This window comes from Hyperoodon ampullatus (assembly GCF_949752795.1).
Source record: "Hyperoodon ampullatus genome assembly, chromosome: 4".
Classification (NCBI taxonomy): domain Eukaryota; kingdom Metazoa; phylum Chordata; class Mammalia; order Artiodactyla; family Ziphiidae; genus Hyperoodon; species Hyperoodon ampullatus.
In genome coordinates, this window is record NC_136917.1 from 46,542,680 (window position 1) to 46,557,101 (window position 14,422).

The 14,422-nt window shown below is 44.1% G+C and overlaps 1 pseudogene across 1 annotated transcript; it reads left to right on the forward strand.

The window, feature by feature from the left end:
* The first annotated feature begins 6,464 nt into the window (after positions 1-6,464).
* On the forward strand, positions 6,465-13,255 carry LOC307051196 (Golgi-associated RAB2 interactor protein 3-like; annotated as a pseudogene). Its single transcript has 4 exons — positions 6,465-6,500; positions 11,008-11,616; positions 12,401-12,479; positions 12,573-13,255. The product of its transcript is annotated as a Golgi-associated RAB2 interactor protein 3-like (transcript).
* The last annotated feature ends 1,167 nt before the right edge of the window (positions 13,256-14,422 follow it).

Genomic DNA, 14,422 nt, shown 5'->3' on the forward strand with positions numbered 1-14,422 from the left:
AATGCAATTTTAGGGGAACTTATTGGGCCCCCTCCTCCTATTCTGAAACTCTGGTCCTAAGACTCCTTAACTTGCTTTTATTTAGCCCCAAGGAGTGGTTCACAAAACTTTGAAAAGTTGCTGATCCCTTTGTAAAGTGGAAGCTATGTATCCTCTTTCCAGTGAAATACACATATGCAAGTTTTACGTATAGTTTCCAGAGAATATCTTGACTCCAGAAGCCCGTCTTCCGCCATGCCCACCAGACTAAAATGCTCTGTCTTCCACTTAAATTTGTCCATCCTTGATTTGGCTCCCAGATCCCTGCCTCTTCCTGCCCCTTTTCTATTGCCCCCTGATTCCTCTGATCCTTTCTACATGCGAGGGTTTTGCGGCCTCCCCTTCTTGCCCGCCTCTAATCCCTTATTAACTAACATAGCCCTGTAATGCACTGGTAACCCCCATAACCACTAAGAATCAAACTAATTTGGTCCATACTTTCAAGTATACATTGGCAAGGCCAGAGACAATTGTCATACTGTACAGAGAAGATCCTGAATTATCTTCCCTTCTAACAACCACAATTCCTTAGACTCCAGTTTACATGCCACCATATCCACTGTTGCCTTTTCTGAAGCCACCTCTCTATCCATAATAGTCCTTTCAGCACCATTATGTTAAGTTGAACAAGCTCGATACTGTAGCAACCTGTCTGCCACGAAGGATAAGCCCAATATATATGTCTTCCAAAGGCAACACTTCATTGGGATCTAGGCTGAAATTGAGCAAGTCCCCAGAGATAATACACTCTCCCGAGAAGTAGAGAGCATGTTTAATGAGTAGAAATATCATAGCCTTTTTCATGTCATGCAGATCTTATTATACATGTGACCATCGGCAAGCCCCTCTGAGCCTTGCCTTAGTCATCTGTAAAATGGAAGTAAGAATAGAAGTAAGGGTGGTGGAGAGCACTGAATAAGAAAGCCTACAGTTAGCGCTCAGCAGTCGTTCGCTAATTGAACACCTATTTATTGAGAACTTGCTATGAGTTGGCCATGATGGCGAGAGTGAGAATTGCACTTTGAGAAACATACAGTGCTGCCCTCAAGTTGCTCCCAGTGCTTTTGGGAAAACAGATCTTGGCAACTCTGTGTTACAAGAACGCACAGGATGCTCTAGGAACCCAGAGAGAAGGGACACAGAAACATGCTTCGCATACAGCAGACACTCAGCAAGTGTGACTTCTTTTCCTCTCTTAGCTGACAGGTAGACCCTCCAGTAACTAAATCAATGATCTTTTTACAGATGGTGCCCCAGAAGGGAAGTTCTTGGTAATACCTGGCTTCTCAGACACAAGCGGCTGACATTTCCCATCATCCACCCAAAATGCAAGGGAGACAAATCACCCAAGCTTTGTGAGACAGAGGACAGAGAGCCATTTAGACCAAGTGAGTTGAGCCCAACTGCTCACTGCATTCGTTAGAGCACTCACTGTCCTCATCTTGTGGTCAGGAGAGCAATAAGAAAGCAAGCAGCCAGGAAAATTAATCAGGACCCAGAGAATTTCAATAAAATGTTAGTAGAAGTCAGCACCAACTGTGGGGAGGAGAGGAGGTGCAGCCTCTGGGGCACTGGTTCCTGTTTTCATTGGGTGACTAAGGCCTAGCCAGACCCCAAAAACGCCCTGCTGATTCCTAAGCTTGGCTTGTGGGTGGTGCTCATTTTGCCTACAGCAGAATCGCATTTCTCAGCTCTTCTTCAGCCCCGACCCTGCCCAACGTCTGCCCTGTTCTGCTTTGATTAGTAACCCCCTGCCCTCCATTCCACAGGCCCCTACTTATAGTACATTCGTAGCCCTTTCTGGGGCAGACAAGTACCGAGTATTAGAAATCAAAGAACTAGGTCCCAGTGTCTGCTTCTAACCCACCACAGAACCATGATCCAAATCTACCTCCTCACTAGGTCTCAGTTGTCCCATTTGTAAAAGGGGGGCACTGGAATAGACCTTCCCTAATTTTTGCTGTCTTTCCACTGTCCTTGTTTCTAAGAAGTGCACACATACCCTGTGGTTTTCAATAAAAGGGTTTTAATAACAGTTGCACCCCTAGCTGCTATTAGAGGACCAAAAGGTCTTCCTTTATTCTTTTCTGCTCCTAGCAAAAACTCAAACTTGAAGAAAGAAGTTGGATTCTCTGCCAGCTTGATACGGACCAGCTTTCCCTTTGGATCTTCCTATTCAATCCTCCACTGGATTCAGTGATTTCAACACCCAGCCTTGCCTTCCCTGTATTGCTAGGACAGCTCCTTGCAAGTATGTAGTGCTCAGTTCTTTAAAAGGCTGCCTCACCTATTATATTCCTTGACCGTCTCAGGATTTCCCATCTTATCTATAAGGAAACTGACGCTGAGAAAATGTAATTGAATTGCTAACTTTATGCATCAATTAAGTGATAGTCTAGACCGAGACTCAATCTTCAATCACTGCTTTTTCCACTGTATTACTGTATGCCCTGCTTAGACAACTCCAAGGATGTTCCAAAACTAACATCCTGACGGTGTGAGATAGTGAGAGGATGATACTAATTTAAAAATGACTAATTAATACAGATTTTTTAAATAACTGAGAAGTGGATAAAAGCATAGGAAGGCCAAAGGCCAGATAAATAAGGAAAGAAAAGAAAGAATAATTTTTTGGTGTCACCAAAGAAAACGACACCAACTATAATGGAGGTGGATCAGCTTTTTGGCAACAGGAAAAAAATATTGCAAACACAGCTTTGATATTACATTTTTTAGAAAGGGCAACATAAGGATTTTTTTCCTCCTCTTTTAGTTTTATATTGGCTCTTTTATTAATATTCTGTGTTTCATAGTTACGAAAAAACCGTCTACAGTATAGTGAAAATAAATTGCTAACATCAGCACTTTCTCTTCATAGCCGGGTCCCAGGTTGGTAATGATTTTCTCCCATAAAACCATAATGCCATAAAATTTAAGGTTATTAAGTTGCAGGTGAATAGTTCATGAGGCAATTATGAAACATTTAGGATGGAATGTTATGAGCTTCCACATAAAAGAAAACATTTGGGGTCGCCAAATTGACAAACTTTGGTAGCTATGCTTAGATTTCTCTTGAGGGGTGTACATGGGTGTTCTCTGCTGCCTTGGACCTTCAGAGATGGGCTAAAGTCCCTCCAAGAGGTGTCTGGAACATACTCCAATAACTCAGTTGGACGTCTCCTGCAGTGGATTGTGACAGCTGGTGTCACAATCCACTGCAGGAGACCTAAGTACTGGCTGAGGTCAATAGTAATGGTGCAAGGAACAAAACCTTACACAGGGCATACTCTGTGCCAGGCCCTGTGAAAATCACTTCACAGGTATTATGTCTCTAATTCTCACGATGACCCTCTGAAATCAATATTATCTCTATCAGCCCCAGTATATAGACCAGGCAACTGAGGCTCAACATGTTTAATAATTTACCAAAGATCACATATCTAGCAAGAGGCAGAGCTGGGATTCCAACCCAGGCAGTCTAGAACTTCAGCCCCCACTCTTAAAAGCCATGATGTTGTTAAGACTGCCAGGCAAGACAATGTCTGGGGAATGACAAATTGTGACATCATTCATGTATCATTTACACATAGTGTTTCCTGTTCTTTGAAGCACTGCCACATGCATTATTCCATCCTCACAAGGTTCTGTAACATTATTGTTGGGTATTGTTGGACAGGTGTTATTGTCTCCATTTTTCAGATCAGTAAACTGAGGTCCAGAAAGTTTGAATGACCTGGTCAAGGTCACATAGCAAGTTAGTAGAGACATCACAACTAGAACTTGAAGGCTTAATCATAATGATGCATCCACCATAAAAGAACAGAATTGGAACAGAGTGTCCTTGCTAAATGTCCCATCCAACACAGTGTCTCTGAAAATAGACCACCCAGCCTCTATCTGAGCCTCTCCAGTGATAAGGAGCTCTGTGCATAATGCAAAAATCCCTTCCACTGTTGTAAAATTAGAAACACTTTTTCTTCTCCTCAGCCAGTATTTACCTCCTCACAACTGACTACTATTTTATCTGGAAGGACATGAATCTTCTCCCTTCTTCTCCTAGCAGTCACATGCCCCCTCCCTACCATGGTTTCTTTCCTCATCACTTTTAGCTTATCATCCCGGTCCCAGGATCTTCAGTTATTCTTTACAGAATATGTGTTTTTGACCTACCCTCTTTCTTAGATCTCTTCCTAGATGTGCCCTATTATATTAATACCCTCCTTCCAAACAAAACTGAATCCCATCTCTGGGGACATCTGTTTGGAGTTAGGGTACCCGTCCATCCTTCAAGGAGCTGTAACCATCCCTCCCCTATTGATACAGGTGAATCTAGCTAAGACCCCATTAACTACTGTCGTAATGCATTTACATGAACTTGCTACCCCACCCCAAAACTTTTTCATTTGAACTGTTATCGAACTAAGTTGCTTTTGTCGTGTCTCCCCACTATACACATTCATCTCCTGTAACACGTGGTAACTTCAAAACATCTATGGGCAGGACAGGAATAAAGACACAGACACAGCGAATGTACTTGAGGACATGGGGAGGGGGAAGGGGAAGCTGGGACGAAGTGACAGAGTGGCATGGACATATATACACTACTAAATGTAAAATAGATAGCTAGTGGGAAGCAGCCACGGAGCACAGAGAGATCAGCTTGGTGCTTTGTGACCACCTAGAGGGGTGGGATAGGGAGGGTGGGAGGGAGATGAAAGAGGGAGGAGATATGGGGATATATGCGTATGTATAGTTGATTCACTTTGTTATAAAGCAGAAACTAACACACCATTGTAAAGCAATTATACTCCGATAAAGATGTTTAAAAAAAACAAAAAAACAAACATCTTCCAGTGCGCGCAGAAGTAGCATTCTCAATGTCATCCCATTTGTCTGCATTCGCTCTGCCATGCTGAGCAGCGAGCATGGCCTGAGCCTCTGAGAATGTCTAAAGTAGTCCAAGGAAATGGAAAAGTGCCTACTGGGGAACTGGATGAACCATCCTCTGTGTCGTAAGTTAACTCTGTTCTATTAGATTCTCAACATGATGCAGCTGTGTTTTAGAGACCAGCAACTGATCATTGCCTTCCTGCTAGAGTGATGGTCCGTCTACTCTTCAGAATGACAGGGATCTTAAAGACATCTTATCCAAACTTCCTGTCTTATAGGAAACGGAGGCCCAGAGAAGAGAAGGGACCTGCCCAGTCGGTGTTAAATGTGGGACTCAAGCCCAGGCCTCAGGACTCCAAGCCACATTGTGGTCCATTTGAATCTTAGGGATCATATGGTCCAACACCTCATTTACAGGTGAGCAAACTGAGCACAAAGAGAGAAGGTTACCCAGCTCAGGGGTTCTCAGAACAAAGACCAAACCCAGGTTTTATTACCAGTGCTTTTCAATGAAAAGAAAGAAAGGAAGAAAGGAAGAAAGAAAGAAAGAAAGAAACAAACAAAGAAAGAAAGAAAGAAAGAGAAACAAAGAAAGAAAGAAAGAAAGAAAGAAAGAAAGAAAGAAAGAAAGAAAGAAAAAATGTTATCTTCTGCATTCGGCACTGAGGGCATCCAGCCCATATCACAGATCATAACACTCATATCATTTGACTTCTTTCAGTAATATGGGCATTTCGCAGTGATAGCCAGGTCTCATCTTGACTATTACCCCACTGCTGCATGTTACCCAATAGAAACAGTCCTACTTGATTCTCTAGGTCACCACAAGGTCCTTGTTAAATGAGGACATCAGGGAGGAGAATTTCAACTCAAGGTGGAAATGACAGAGAAATCCACCTGCACCCTAAGTCAGCAACTTCCACCTGCCCATCAATGATGTTAGCCTAAGACTTCACTCAAGTGAAAATTCCACACTGAAAGCCCAAAGATGAGAACTCCATAAAAAACTCTATCACAAAAGCAGCAATAACATCACTTGACTGTCAATATTCTGCAAATAATACTCAGTTGCCAATATTCTGCAAGCAAAATTCGATTACTCATTCTCTTCAGACAGCATTCTGTTACCAACCTTCTGGCACAGATACTCATTCTTCTGCTTGTTTTCTCTGGATGTGAGGACAATCAGCATCTCCAGATAGAATTACATACCCATGCTTAGGGGTTAAGCCAAAAGGTGTTGTTGAGCTAACAAAGAAGGATGAACGGGTATCAGTGGAGGAGACTCACGAGAGACTTAGGGTGGAAATCTGCCCAACACTTATCTTAAGCTACATTCATCTTACCTGGGTGGTGCATGACTAATAGTTTTTTTAAAGTGGAAAAAAAAAAAGGAATCTGCTTTCTTTCACATTTTTAAGGTCAAGGAAATATCTGTAATTGTTCACATCAAAAATATCATTTTGAATCTAAGGCCATACCACCCTGAACGTGCCCTATGTTGTCTGATCTCGCAAAAAATATTTTGATTGGACATGACGGGAGTGCGGGCTGATGTGGTTATAAGGGAGGTGAGCCCACCCCCACCTCCCTCGTGGCCACTGTAAGGTACCCACCACTAAGACAAGGCAAAGGACAAAAACAATGAAGCCAGGTGACCAGCCAGTTCTGGAATTTCCCATGAAGGTTCCCAGCTCTGTACTTTTCCGCCAGCTTTCAACCCCACGTGGAGGCATTGCAATTCCCCACACGCAGACAACAGGAGATAGCACATGGATTCCAAGCAGATGAGCTTGCATCAGAGAGCTCTGGCAATAAAGCTCAGGTTAAACAAAGCCATCTGCAGCGTGCAGCACAAAGGACTGATTACCCAGCCAGCACCTCTGAAGAAGGATTAGGAAGACTCTATCGTGGGGATAGCAGAATCTTAATTGAAAGCCAAGTTGCTATATTTGCATCCCTAGAGAGAATCTGGGCCTGCAACTTTCCCAAATGGTGAGCTGCTGTCACTTTAAGATTCAAGGGCATCTTAACAGTTCTGAGCACAGGGTATTGCAAGCATACCTTCTTCTCTTATGTTCCCCCAATGCCTAACTAGGGATCCAGAGAGTGGAATCTCACATTAGCGTAGACATCACAGCAGCCCCCATCATCTGCTTCTGATTTTCAATTACTTTAGTATAATATACTTAAAATCCGTCTTTTATTTAGAAAGATAAACAGCAGTTTGGTAATTTCATTGCTATGTCAATTTGCAAAGATAACTCTATTTAAACTCAGTGACTGGCCCACTGCCACCATCCCAGCCAGTGGCAAGCTGTCTAAAGGGACAAGAGAGGTGCCAGCTGAGTCTCCTGGGTGGATGATACAGCTGGCAGGAAACCTCCCCTCATCTCCCCAGCTGTCCCCTGAGATGCACTGGGGGTTTTCTCAGCACCTAAAACCCAGACTTAGAAACAAAGATTGATTTTTTTCTGATTTTTTTCCAGCTGGTTTGCATGTAGCTAATATTACTTAGATATCTATGATGCGTCTGGCACTAAGCTAAGTGTTTTTTACACACTGGCTCATTTGATGCTCATGACCATCCTTTAGAAAAGCTGTTACTATCCTCCATTGAAAGGGTGAGAAGATAGAAACTTAGAAAAATTAAATGACATGAGCAAATTCTCACATTTTGTAGTCCCGATGCAGTCCCAGGTTGTCTGTCCACAGCTGACAGGTTTAACCACTGTTGTACACTGACCTCTACTCCATTTACCTGGACCACCTCTAGCCTACATGGAACAAAGTATAAACTCACTGTAAGTTTGTTAAAGAAATGAATGATTGGATGGCCTTGAACTTACTCCTGAAGTTGGCTGTATGTTTTGTACTGGTTAAGCCCTAATCCAGATCACATGGTGACTCAAACTGCAGCTTTAGACTGACTCTTCAAGTCCGGTTATATTACACAACCATGTGATTCTAGTCTGAGGCTGACTCTTTACCACCCTACGTGCATCTTAGCCTGGGACGCTGCCCAGCTGAAAACCTTTCTTTCGGCTCCCCAAACTCAAGCTTGTTCCAACCACAGGACCTTTGTAAATTCTGTGCCATCTGCCTGAACCATGCTCATTTCCCTCTTCACGTTAACTATGAGTTTAGTCATCATTTCCTCGGGGATGCCTTCCTGACTGTCTGGTCTGGGTCACGTTTCTTAACTAAAGACTCTTAAAGAATCACATCCCTTGTCTTTTACAACCTTATCTCCATCTACGATCATTCACCCCTTGATGCTGTCTCCTCTGCCACACTGTGTGTCCCAGGACAGCAGAGAGCGCATCTCTTTCAGGACGACAATGAATCCCCAGCGTCCATAGTAGCACCTGGCTTATGTCAATAAATATTTGTCAGTGAAGGTCTACACCATGTCTTCATCACAGCCACAGGCCTTCAACCCTGGCCATGCATTGGAAATTCACATGGTTCAAAGCTATCAACTAAGCATGTTAGTACAACTGAGTGAAAGTAAGAAATTACAAAAGAATAGTTCAACTTGTAGGTTCTACTCATATTGAATGATCTTTCAAAATGAAAGCAACACATTAAATTTAAAAATCTAGAACTTCAACTCATATATCAATAAAACACAAGAGATGTTTTCATTGGTTCAGCTTATTTCTCATCCTTTAAATTTCTTTCCCACTCCTCTTACACAAAGTCTAAAGGACTCATGGTAAGTAAAGATATGATTACTGCTTGTCTAAAGGAAATTCTATTATATCAAATTCTAAGGGATAGTTCAAATTATTTTCTTCGACAAAATTTTGTTGCAGAAGATATGTATTAAGTATCATTAAGCCATTCACTAGGGCTGGAAATAGATGCACTATACAGAAATTTTCATTGCGAGGTTGCAAATCTTTTGAAATAAGATTTAATAGGTAAATAATTTGGAGACAAGATAAGCTGGGGGAAATGACTGTGTGATGTGTATACTTGCATTGCTGAATTAATTACTTAATTCATCAAGTATTTACTGGGTGTCTGTGCTGTCCTAGCACTAGGCTATGTTATTGAAAAACAATCCTTTTCTCAGCAAAGCACTTTGGTTTGGTTATGTGCACTCTGTAGAAGGCAAGGAAATAAGCACAGAAAAAGGTTTTCGTTGCTTGCTCAAAGGTCACATGTGCATAGCCAATGCCAGAAAGAGAAGCCTGTTTTCCCACAAGGCTTCTCCAGGGCACTTAGGGTGGAGGGAGGATAAGTCTGCAGCTGGGGCTGAGCTTTAGGCCATAGCTGGGGTCAGAGGTTCACCTTATGAAAACAGGAACTCTCTCTGTCTTGAAAGGAAATCAAACCATTAGGTGTTATTTTACTTTGTGTAGGATAAAACAGAACACAGGGGATCAGGGTTGTCATTGGCTCAACAAAGGGACACAATCTTTATGGTAGAAGCAGCACCAACGAGCAGTCAGGAAATCTGAGTTCCTATCCTGTCTGGGCCACTGACTCTCTTGGGTCACTCTGCCTCTCTGTAATGGTACCTCTGTGGGCAGCCACGGGGTCCCCAACTGTAAAACCAATGGATTGGACCGCTGCAGTGATTCTTACCCTTGGTTGTATGTTGGATTTACATGGGGAGCTTTAAAAGAAAAAAAAATTGATAGCCTAACCCCAATCCCAGAGATTCTGATGACATTTATGTGGAGTAAGCCCTCCAGCACTGGGAGTTTTCAAAAACTCACCAGCAGCCAAATTTGAAAACCACTGGGCTAGGAGGTCTGGGGGGCCTCTTTCAGCCCCAATATGCCATAACTTTAAAATGGAAGACAGTAGTTCTCAAACATTCACATGTATAAGGATCACCTGGGAAGCCTACTTAAAAAATAACATTTCTCACCATATGATATCACTTATACATGGACTCTAAAGTACGAACCAAATGAATATATCTGCAAAACAGAAAAAGACTCACAGACATAGAAAAGAGACTTGTGGTTTTCAGTGGGGATGGGGACAGGGAAGGTTTGGGAGTTTGGGATTAGTAGATACAACTACAGGATGGATAAACAGCAGGGTATTACTGTAGAGCACAGAGAACTATATTCAGTATCCTGTGGTAAACCATAATGGAAAAGAATATGAAAAAGAATATATATACATAAAACTGAATCAGAAATTAACAAGAGAAATTAACACAACATTGTAAATCAACAATACGTCAATAAAAAAGAAGAAGGAAGAGAAAAAAAATAGAAGCCAAGGTTGGGTTACCTTTGTGGGGAGGCAGCATGCAGAAGACGGGCTGGCAGGGTTGTATTTCTTGCTCTGGGTGGCAGCTACAAGGGTGTTCACTTTCTTGTTACTCATTAAGTTATATATTTATGGTTTGTGCACTTTCATGAAGGTGTGTTATATTTCACAATAAAAACAGTTTCTAAAACTGTAAAAAAAATATAAATATAAATATAAATATAAATAAAAGCCTCCTTGAAAAGAGAAAATGGGTGAGAAAATTCTCCATATCCTGGAAATGACAGTACCAATGGGAATCTGACAGGTAGCACTCTTTCTAAGTTCCTGCCAGCACTGTGCTATATACGCTGGGGGCACAGAGAACAACAATCCCCATAGGATGCCAGCCCTTAGCAAGTACACAGTCCACTTCCAGGATTTTATCCCCAGGACATCATTCAGCAGAAGCACGAAGAGGATCCCTGCAGGGAGATTTGTAACAACAACAAGACTGGAAACCACCCAGATATTTACAAAAGCAGGAGGGTTTTCTCAACCTTTTGATTAGAAAGACGATCCAGCCTGCCCACACCTATACCCTGGCAGGGTCAGCCTGTTCCCTATGGACGTGGTGGTTGGTTTAAGGGGAGGCTGGTGAGCCTGCCCCAAGGGGGTGGGGGCTGGGAGGCTCAACAAAGAGGTGTGTGATGTGATGGTGACGGGTCACAAAGGACTTGCGGTATAAATATGGTCGGGCCAAGAGACTCTGGCAGAGTCCTGCAGGGAGGTTACGAGGTGCTTTCGTTCCCTCTCTCTCCGAGACTCAATTTGTGGCTGGTGGCTCTGTCTTGAACGAAGAGAGCCATGAGCAGTGAGACTTTACCTCCTTACACGGCCAATAGCTACTGTTCAGTGGGGGTGTCGAGGACCTCCATGGGGGTCCTGCAACGACAACTGTACGAGGGAGGAGAGTATGACCTTTTCAAGTACGCTCCCATGTTTGAGAGCGACTTTATCCAGGTCAGCAAGAAAGGAGAACTGATTGACCTAGACAACCACGTCCGAAGGGTGACTGTGGGTGTCGCATCCACCAGCCCCCTCTTCCCACTACCTGACGTCATGCAGCTGGCCCGACCAACGAAAGTCTGTGAAGAGCATGTCAGATGCGCCGGGATCACCAAGGGGAGAGGTTGCAAGCCCATGAAGACCCTAGAGCTCACCAGGCTGCTTCCCTTGAAGTTTGTCAAGATCTCCATCCACAACCGTGAGAAACGGCAGCTGTGCCTGAATCTTGCTACCGGCCGTACTTTCTTTGTGAAACTGTGCACCTCTTCCTATGCACAAGAAGACCTCTTTTCCTATAGGGAAAAGCTTGTCTATATCCTGAGACCACCGGTAGACAGTTACAGCAGTACCCTGATGCTCCAAACTGGAGATGCAGCGACTACAGAGGATGCCGAAATCCTAGTGGGAAGAACCTACAGGGACTCAAGAACACGGGGCAGGGTGCTTTGGGAGAGCAGGGCAAAGCTGGTCCTTCATAGCCTTTGGTGCTCTCTGAGACACACCTGGGAAATACCTTCTATTGTTGAAAAGGGTCAGGGACAAACGAGCTATCACTATGGGATTCACCACACTGGAGAGGTTCCGAGTGCTTCTCCACCTTGTCCCACAGGGCTGAATTTCAGAGAGACCTTAGGTATCATATCAGCTGCACTGGTCTCATCACCAGGGCTGTAATCCCTTCTACAGCATCCTGATTGTCTGGTCTCTTCTTGAACACTTACCCCAGCCCAGGTAGTCTCATCAGTTGGGGAACATCATTCACAGTTAGGAAGTCCTTCCTTCACTGTGTCTCCCCGCGACTCCGACATGCTGATTCAAATCAGCCCAACCCGTGTAGTCACCCAAATGTAGAAGGTGTGCATCCCTTGGACCAGGAACCCCACTTCTAGGAATCTGTCCTGCAGAGAGAGAAGCACAAGGGTATAAAATTAAAGTGTATATCATGGAGAATTGTATCAGTGCTTTCCCTGACCCTGGGACTGTTCAAGTAAAATGGAGTGGCCGTTTGACAGGGGTGCAGTAGATGGGATCTTGCATCCAATGGGAGCTTAGACTGGGTGATTTCAAAGGTTATTCTAAGTATAAGCCCTTGAGTTACTCAGCTCCAGGATGAGAGAGGAGCGGACAGTACTGATCTCACTTTCCGTCATCTCTATCTTACCTGTTTCTCCTCCCCTTGGCTCAGACCACAGAGCTCCACAGAGAAAGGGATCAGGATGAGGCTGGGCTTCACAAGCTTCGTGACGTGACTGGAGCCATGAAAAGTGCTGAAGGATCAGCAACAGGAATGATCATGGGCCTGGCGGGAGCCACCATCAAGGATCCAGGAGAAAGCTGATCCAGAAAGGCCACTGCAGGTGCCCCCCATGGATCAACTGCGGCCGTGAAAAGCGCCGAAGGATCAGCAGCAGGGATGACCATGGGCCTGGCGGGAGCCACCATCAAGGATCCAGGAGAAAGTGGATCCAGCGAGGCCACTGCAGGTGCTGCCAGCATATCGGTGCAGGACACGAACCTGGTATTGGCGGATGTTGCCAGCACATCTTCGACGGGGGCAGATGGTCCAGAGAGCAGCATGAGCATGGTGTTGCCAGGTGCAGTCACAACCAGCAAGCCTGCTGCTGGAAGAGCTGAAGGGAAGGTCGCAGCCCCCGTGGTCTCCACCTTGCAGACCGTAGGCTACATGTCGAAACGGGATGGAAGCCAGAAGGTCTCCCACCCCAGGGATGAAGCCTGGAAGGAAAAAAAGAAAACAAGGACACGTCTTCATCGAGGAAAAGTTCCCATCACCGCAGGACACGTGAAGGCCACCACAGGACAGGAGGGGACAAGACCCAGAAATCATCCTCCCACTGGTCCTCATCTGGCCATGGAAACTCCAAAGTTGACAAAGGACGGGAGGACAGCTCGCAAACCGAGGAACAGCCAGTCCGCCACCAGTTCAGGGACTCTAAGTAAGACATCCAGTAAGATCCTCTCCTTCTTTAGGAGCTTCAGAGTCATTCCTGGTTCAGAAACAAGGCTCACACATGACCACTGAGAGGCAGACAAAGCCCCGGTTGGCTGCGATCGGCTTGGTTGCCTTTCATGTTTAGCACACATTTGCTAAAAGGGGAGAAATAAACAAGGACATGATAAACACAAAATTCACAATAGTCGATTTCTGTAGGGTAAAAAGAAGGAAGGGGTGGTCTGGGAGGAAAAGCTTCAACAGAGTGGGAATGTTTCTATTATGCAAAGGGGTATGTCCATGGGAATGTATTATCGTTTCCATTTTATTTTAACATCTCTGACATCAGGATGATTTTTATACTGCTGTCAGCCAAGTGGCAGTCACTGCCTTAGAAATATCTCAACCAATTTGTTTCACTGTTGTTTTCCTTTCAATATATGCACAAGAGATGGATGACAAAGTCTGAAAGATATCTTTCAATTACTATAAGATAAAGAAACTAAGGGACATAAATACTCACTATCCAGGAACACAAGAAAGGTTTAGATATATTGTTAAGGAATAACAGAATAATCCAAAATGCTCTGTACTGATGAACTATGTAAATTATGTATGCATGTGGAAAGCGATTCTAAAAATAAAAAAATCATAAATGAGATTATGAAATCTCATTTCATAATGAGATTATGCATTTTTAAATGTCCATCATAAAAAAGTCTTTCCAATTTAAAAAAGTTGTAAATAAATTTCATGAATCCATGAAAATCATTAAATTGTAACAACAGTTGATAACAGTTGGATTAGAGTAACTGTTGATAACAGTTAACAACCGTTGGATTTGAGAAGAATGCCTCTGAGAACCATGTGTGTTTTTTTTGTTGTTGTTGTTGTTTTTTTGCGGTACGCGGGCCTCTCGCTGCTGCGGCCTCTCCCGTTGCAGAGCACAGGCTCCGGACGCACAGGCTCAGCGGCCATGGCTCACGGGCCCAGCGGCTCCACGGCACGTGGGATCATCCCGGACAGGGACACGAACCCGTGTCCCCTGCATCGGCAGGTGGACTCCCAACCACTGCGCCACCAGGGAAGCCCCATGTGTGTTTGTATGAACCGGGGAGTCATCTGCTAGCCTTGCAATTCTCTGCTCATTCCCTTCTGTGACAACAGGGTCTACTAGGATGGAAGTTGGGTTTCCAGTAAAACTTAGGGACTTTCTCTGCAGAGCAAATTAAGTGGTAGAGGTGGAGGAGGTGAGAA